Source organism: Dipodomys spectabilis, unplaced genomic scaffold (assembly GCF_019054845.1).
Source record: "Dipodomys spectabilis isolate Male_0828 unplaced genomic scaffold, ASM1905484v1 ptg000203l, whole genome shotgun sequence".
NCBI classification, from domain to species: Eukaryota; Metazoa; Chordata; class Mammalia; order Rodentia; family Heteromyidae; genus Dipodomys; species Dipodomys spectabilis.
Genome location: NW_024870880.1, coordinates 1,656,469 through 1,664,497, shown reverse-complemented (window position 1 = coordinate 1,664,497; position 8,029 = coordinate 1,656,469). Strand labels below are relative to the sequence as shown.

At 33.7% G+C, this 8,029-nt stretch overlaps 1 non-coding gene across 1 annotated transcript; it reads right to left on the bottom strand.

Annotated features, from left to right (window-relative positions):
* Nucleotides 1-4,880: 4,880 nt before the first annotated feature.
* Nucleotides 4,881-4,987, bottom strand: LOC122122072. Its single transcript, XR_006150108.1, has one exon. It is a non-coding gene; the product is annotated as a U6 spliceosomal RNA (small nuclear RNA).
* Between the last annotated feature and the right edge of the window lie 3,042 nt (nucleotides 4,988-8,029).

Sequence of the window (8,029 nt, the reverse complement as noted above, 5' to 3'; positions counted from 1 at the left end):
AGTTGCTTTAAAGAGGGATATGTTACATGTGTAAGGTAAGGAGTATGCTTCTTGTTGAGCATTGTTACCCACTTCTTTCTTGTTCTCCCACTATTCCATCCCTCCCCACAACTCTTACCCCTCCCTTCTCATGGTGCAAACTTCATTTTCAACATAGTGTCTTGTGAGTATCATTGTTGCAATGGATCATCCTGTGATGAACCTAAATTTTCTATTTCTCTAATCCTAATTCTAATTTTGTCTGGGATCCTAACCCTAACCATAATAATAATGATAGCTCAATTCAAATTTAACAAAAAATATTCAGGTTTCTATTCATCCTATTAATTTACTGTACACCTTGAATTAATTTGCAGTTTAGCTTAAATCTTCCAAATTAGTTTATATGCACATGTATAAAGATGTAATTTTATGTGAAAAACAGAAGATTTTTGGAGGAAGGAGTAATGAGAAGGAAATAGAGGGAGGATAATCAAATATGTGAAATATATTATGGAATTGTCACTTGTGACAATTAATATCCATTAACAAAATCACTAAAAATTAATAAAGACACACTGCCTTCTATTGTTCTTTAAGAGAGCCATGATCTGTCTTCTGAAAAAAAAACAAAACTTGTGTTAGATAAACTTTGTCCATGCATAATTTATATTGTTGTCCAATTATTTAACTTAATGAATATAAATTTGTTGAATAAGATTCCATGACAAAAAATATAAAACAGTTACTTAGCAATTGTTTGAGAAAAAGTTATTGTCATGAGTTTTAGGAAACGGAATTGCTATTTCCCCACAAAGCAATGAATTAGGTTTACAAATCTAGTATTTGTAGTAAGTTTAGAGAGCATAATTCACATGAAAAACAATTAACTGTACATCTTGTTTCTTGAATGAGTGATATTTTAAACATTGTCCTTTATTCGAATAAATACTTAGGTTTTCATTTCAAAATAAGTGCAATTTTATCTCCATTCAGAACAAGTACTTACCCGGCAATTAAATGTACCAGCATATTTAGGTATTTAAAAGCTAAATTTTCTATGTTTTATATGCAGCTCTACATAATCAGAATGACATGATTTTTTTATTCATAAATATCTAAACTCAGATTTTTGCTTCATCAATATAAATTTTCTCATGAGGTTGTAGTGAAGGCTCCAGTAACCAGAGTGGTCAAACCATTTTCTGAATTCTAAATTTTAAATCAAATCATTTTTAAGCTTTGATAATATCATTTATTGTCTCTTCAGAGCAATTAAGCTAAAACAAATACTACTTTTTAAACATTTCACTCACATTGTAAAGAATATTAACATAGGTCAAAAAGAGACTAATTATTTCAGACCCATCATATTTGGTGATCTTAGTGTGAAGAATGTAGAGAGTAGAAGGTCCTTATACTCAATAAATAGTTTTGATTAAATTAAATAATATATCAGGATTTCTAATTTGGAGATTAATCACATGGAAACAGGAAAATAATAAAAAAATTATTTTGGGATGAACAGAAAAAGATATTTGTGTATGTAACCACAGTTGCTTTATTATTTTGTAGTTGAACACTGGACTTCGATTTATATCTTGGCTGTTGTTGTGAATAATGTGAATAACAATGAACTACAGATACATTTATGAGTTACCCAGAGAGAAATAATCACACGATTGGTGTGTCAGATGATATTTCAACGTTGGTTTTCTTTAGAAAACTGCATACTACTTTCTACGACGAGAACACTAACCTGTATTTTGACCAAGAGTTCAGAAAATTTCCTTTTCTCCACAGTGTCGCAAACCAACATTATTACCTTTTGAGTTTTATAAAGGGCAGGTTTTTTACTGTGTGCAGTATCCAAGACTGGCCTTACACTAAAATCCTTTTACTCCAACCTCCAATCCCTTGGAATTACCAGCCTTTACCACCACACCTGGTTCCTTGGATATTTTTGACAAGAGTTATAATAGTTAAGAAGTAGTATCATAGTAATTTTGAATTGCATTTCTCTCATGACTTCTGCTTACAAAGCATTAAGCCAGCATAGAAGTTGTATCAAATACAAATTTGTAAATCCACAGGCGATTTTCAGGGCTTTTTTGGAAAATATGTCTATTCAGAACTTTTGTCCATTTTTAATCAAGTTTCTTGTTAATGTCATCGTTAATCTCTCTATAGAAAATCAATAATTAATTCAAGGTAGTAGAAAGGAAAAAAATTAAGCAGCTCCTAACATTTTTAAATTTTTAAAAACGTGATATTGCTTTAATCATTTTCTCTTAATGGTTGAGACTATATAACTCAATTTAGTTAGACCTTTTACAAGGCTATATATATTTTATTTATTTTACTTTGATTGTTCTTTCCAAAACCTGCATGACTGATTTCACTTGGTTTCTTTCAGTCTCATGTAGTTCAGATTTCAAACTGAAGAATAAATGGAAGGAAGCAAAGAAAAAATATATTTCCCCTCATCTGATGATGCCTCAACAAGAATGAGGAAAGTGTTCATCCTTCTAAGGACCTATGATAGAATATCAAAAAAACAATTTATTCTTCTAGGTCTTCCTTATCTTTGCGATGTAACTTAAATGATGTAAAACACAATATACTGTTCAGATACTTTTATGTTTTATCAGTTTTGCACATATTCATATGGATTTCACCTCAGTCTACAACATTCCTTCATCGTTCTGTCCCTGATATTTTTACACTATCACAACATAAGATAACCAGTTTGATTTACAGCATGAGAAGTTATCCACCTTGCTTTCTTGGAAGCAGAGCGTGGTCAATAGATATTACTTCTGGTTGCTCACACTACATGTAATGGTTTCTGTACTACTTATCACATTCTATTTAGTATTTAAAAAAGAATGCTGGCTAAAATCAAAGCTCATTGATAGGTTTATGTTAAGGGTTTCACAAGTTTTATTTTCTTAATTCTTAAGATAACATTTGCTATAATGCTAATGTTATTACCAGTTTAGTGTTGGGAAAATTTGTAGTTAAAGATAGTCAGTGCATGGCCCAAAGACACACACAGTGAGGAAGGAAATGAGTCAAAGTTTCCAAAAGTCTTTCAGTAATACCAAAAAGGTGGGTAAAATCTCTCCATTCTCTTACACTCTCAATTCAATATTCATATTGTCCAAGAAATAATAACATAGCAAATATTGCCCATAGTGATTGTTTTTCTGTCACATTTTGTCTTCAATACAGACTGTGTTGGTGACATTGGGTTATCATGCACAGAGCTGAGCTTACAAATTGAAGTCTGAAGACAGCCAAATTTCTTCTGTCCCACAGTTCCAGTTTCTTTTTTAAAAAGTACTAAAACTTTTAAATATCATCACTTACTATCTTTTAATCTCCAAACGAATTAAATTGGCATGTAATCACTCCAAAAGGCTTTCAAATTAGGTGATGATAAAATAGGCCCCCATGAAATAAATTTTCTTTTATTTTTAAAATTATTCTAAATGCCTTGTGCTGGCTGGTCACACTTATATTCCTATCTACTCTGAATATTTGCTCAGGACACTGAGATCTGTGGATAACACTTGGGAGCCAATCAGGGCCAAAAAAAAAAAAAAAAAACTTCATTGAATTATTTTTCAAAATGTTTAATGAATTAGCAAAGGGCCAGGAATTTAGATGTAGCTTATATAGTAGCTCACCAATCTAGATAGCAAAGGCCTAGCAAGACCTTGAATCCCTGATTTTAAACTCTGAGCACGCCAATATATATACATGGCGTGTGTTCGCATGCATGCGCGTGTTTGCTTGTGTGGTGCTGCACTCACACACACTCATTTATTCAAATTACCTCCATCTCAGTGTTCTGCATTAATTTCTTTGTTATTGATATTATATGGGTAAAATAGAGGAAATAAACTCTTCCATCTCAGAACATTTTTATATGTTTTTATTCTAATAATACTGTGCAGAAGGGTCACATTTACATGAAAAAGGAGACTAGTACATTTCCTAACAAGCATTGTTACCTCCTCCTTTATATTTCCCCTACCATCCCTTCCCTCCCACCTCCACAAGTACACTCCCCTCCCCCTTCCTTCCTCCGTCTAAATTGTAAAGTTCATTTTGCAACATAGTGTCTTGTGCATCACATTGTTACAATGGGTCAACCTGTATCCCTATTTGAGCATTTTTTCCCTTCCACTCCCCAAATTAAAGATGCATACATACAAGATGTAAGTGCACCAACTTCAAATACAGAGAAAACAGGGATTATAGCGTGGGGAGAAACATACAAAGAAACAAAAAAAATGACAAACCACATTATAAGTATGTTAGAAACAATAGCAAGAAACAAAAAACAACTTGGGTCCCTATCTTGGGGTTCAATTTCTTTAACATCATCTTATCTGTTTATATGCACATATATTTTGAACTTTTCTGCTTATCCTAGACATATATTCGTTATTGAATATAAGGGAAATCATGGGACCTATGATTCTTTGGACTTGGCTTACTTCACTCAATAAATTTTTTTCCAAGTCTTTCTATTTCCTAAAAAATTGGACAATGTCATTCTTTCTGATGGAGGCATAGAATTCCATTGTGTATATATACCACATTTTCTTAATCCATTAATCTAATGGGGTCATCTGGGTTGGTTCCATATCTTACCTATCATAAATAATGCTACAATAACCATAATAGTGCTGGTAATTTTAGTATGGTCTTGTTTATGATCATTTGGGTAAATCCCTAAAAGTGGGATTACTGTGTCATAAGGGAGTTTTATGTGGAGTCTTTTGAGGAACCTCCATACTGCTTTCCAACGTAGTTGAACAAGTTTACACTCCCATCAAGAATGCAGTACGATTCCCTATGGCCACATACCTTTCAACATCTGTTTTTGTAAAAATATGGAACGCTCTATGAATTTGCATGACATCTTTGTACATGGGGCATGCTAATCTTCTCTGTAGCATTCCAATGTTCGTGTATGTGATGCTAAATTGAGCACAGAATATTTTTTATATATAAAGTATAATTTTTATTGATTTTATTAAACTAGACAATTCAACAAAAAGTAAGTTCAAAAGAATTGTTGTGAAATTTTAGAATCATGTATTTCATACATAAGCACACATTTAAGAATAAATTCAAGATAGACATGCCAAAAACAAAATAATTCCAGATATTTGTAGTTCAAGAGATGTGTAGGAGGAGGAATTCAATTATTCTATGCAAGGCACCTGTCAAAATGAACATTGCAGCAAGTGTTAAGGTTTGTTAAAAGTTTTAATGTTTTAAATATGCTTAATTTTGGGATTTTGCTTATATATGCCAAAAATAGGACTGTTTGGCAGGTATAAAACTTTTCTGTAAATTATTTAAGATTTATGGTAGCAGACATTAAGTACTAAGTATATACATTTCAGAGTTTAAGGAAACTTTATTAATGAGAAGTTGCAAAGTCTTTGTGTAAAGAAGCAGAGTGAAGAATTAAGAGTTTAACTACACAGTTTCTGTTAAAACTTTAGGGATTCCTTACTTTATTTTTTAGCAAGGAATAAATGATGATAAAAGCCATAATGTACACATGCATGTTACTATTTACACACATACACATACACATGTATACATGCACACATGGAGAAAGACACATAATTACAACCAACAAAAGTTTCACCTGTTTTTGAATATGCCTTAAACAGAATACTTGGAACAATATATGTTGAAGATGTATTTGCCTCTAAGAGTTCTTTTACCACTCCTCTTATCTCTTAAAACTGGTAGTTTTAGAGAGATTTGACTTACAAAATGCAGTACAAGTGATAGCAAGTCACTTGGAAATCTCAGTAAGTATAAGTCATATGGTGTCTCCCTGCTCCTCAAGGAATGCTTACTCTTGTAGACACTCTCAACAACCAAAGTAGCAGGAGAATACCCTGGTAAAGAGTAAAGTTAAAAGTTAAAGTTAAAAAGAGTAAAGTTTAAATGGCGTCCTTATTGAACTCGTTTTCCAACAGCCAGCATGAATTCCTAGGCAGATGAGTGAGTCCTCAGAAAACTGGACTCTACATATACATTTAACTAACCCATGTGAAAATTCTTATGTGAGAAATGCTGACTGAGGTCTTGCTGATTTCCTGGCCAAGAAAATAAGAAAAAAGAAGTATTTTTAATGTTTTAAAGTTTGAGAATAATTTGTAGCCTGTCAATAAATGTGTAGAACACAATTATACCAACTGACAAAAAAATGAGGGCATTTCATTTATTTGCTCCTGTAATTGGCCAGTGATTTTAGATGTGTCTACACAAATAGAATCAGCATAAATCAATCCAGCATTTCTTCGTTTAAGATATAAGGAAAGGATACTGATTGACCCATTGTTACAGTGAGATATACAAGACACTCTCTCAGAGGGTGGGTGAAGAGGGGAGGTGCGGAGGTGTGAAGGGAAGGGATGGTAGTGGAAAAACAAAGAAGGGGGTAACAATGCTCAATAAGAAATGTACTCGTTACCTTACTTATGTAACTGTAACCCCTCTGTACAGTATTTATAATAAAAAATATATATTAAAAAGATACAACAAAAACTTCTATACTTATATGAAGTTGTATTTGTCACTCAATATAAGTAAGGTATAAGTTTTAGGACCACAGGCTTATTACTTTGGATACTCAAAATCTTTACATGAACACAGTATATTATTTACATTAGAATCTACCCACAAACTAGTGCAGTACAATTGCTATGAGAATTTTTACTACATTCTATATTTGTAATGAAAACTAAAAGTATGTGCACTATCAACAGATACAAATTTTTTCAGATAAATTTTGTATGCAGTTTGTGGATGGAATTTGGAGAGCAATTTTGAAAAGCACAAATTTTATGAAAAAATCCAATCTGCAAATTGTAACAAGGAGCTAATACAGCATCATTGAATAGTATGGAACTTCAAGGAGAAGTACTTGAATTGAGAAAATATCAGAAAGTTTAACAACCCAAGGAATTTTTGGAAATGCAGCTACTAGATTTCTCATGTAGAGCTTTCATAACAGTTTTTGAAGCACAAATCAGAACCTCACTGAAGTGTAGATGGTTTTCCCTCAACTTTCTGTCATGATCAGTCATTATCAATCAACATATAGCTAATCTTGAATAATCCTCTAATAAAATGTTGATGGAGTGTTTATATGCAGAAAATCTCAGAAGGCTAACTTTTTCCAATTAGGACAGTCTGTATTCTATGATCCAGCTGAGAGAAAACTAAGTAAGCATCCATTTACAACTTTCTGAATAATTCTGATTTTGCCCGCATTACTTATCTATCCATACCTGTGCCTGAGTGAAATGATTTTAAAAGAATTTATCATTTAAAATTTAAATTTAGGGTACCGGGAAGATAGCAGAGGAGAAGCTGGAAGGTAAACAAGCTCTCACATAGAAAGCAGTTTTAGTACTCCAGTGAAGAGTCCTAAGCCAGAGAATCACACCAAGTGTGCCATCACAGTACAGAGAGTAAGGCCAGAGAGGGAAAATCCAGGCAAGGAGACAAATCTGAGCACTTGCCAGCAGAGAGTCTAGGACAAAGGCTCCAGATGCAGCAGGCGAGAGGATTCTACTAAACACCAGCAAGAACCGACAAGGAACATACATCTTCATCCTTCAGATCGCAGACCAGAGATGACCCAGGAACCAGACTCTTGTGTGAGTAGAAGCCTCACTTCCTCACACCTTCTCAGGGAGCAGAGAAGGGAAGGCCACTGCCCACTAACGGAGATCTCCATCTTTGATACTGGCAAAGGCCTGGCTGATCCGCTAGCTCCAACTCAGTCCTTGGATGAAAACAAAAAGTCATTTAGCAGGTAACAGGGACCTAACCTTACCTGCAAGGTTCAGCTCCACCCAGGGAAAATTCACGCAGCCCAGGCCTGCGCCAGCCCCAGGAGTGGCTTTCTTCACTGGGTAAACAGAGCCAGAGGCTGTCCGTCCCTACAGCAGCCTAGATAATCAATTGAAATTCAATACCAATAAACCCTGAGAATGGCTCC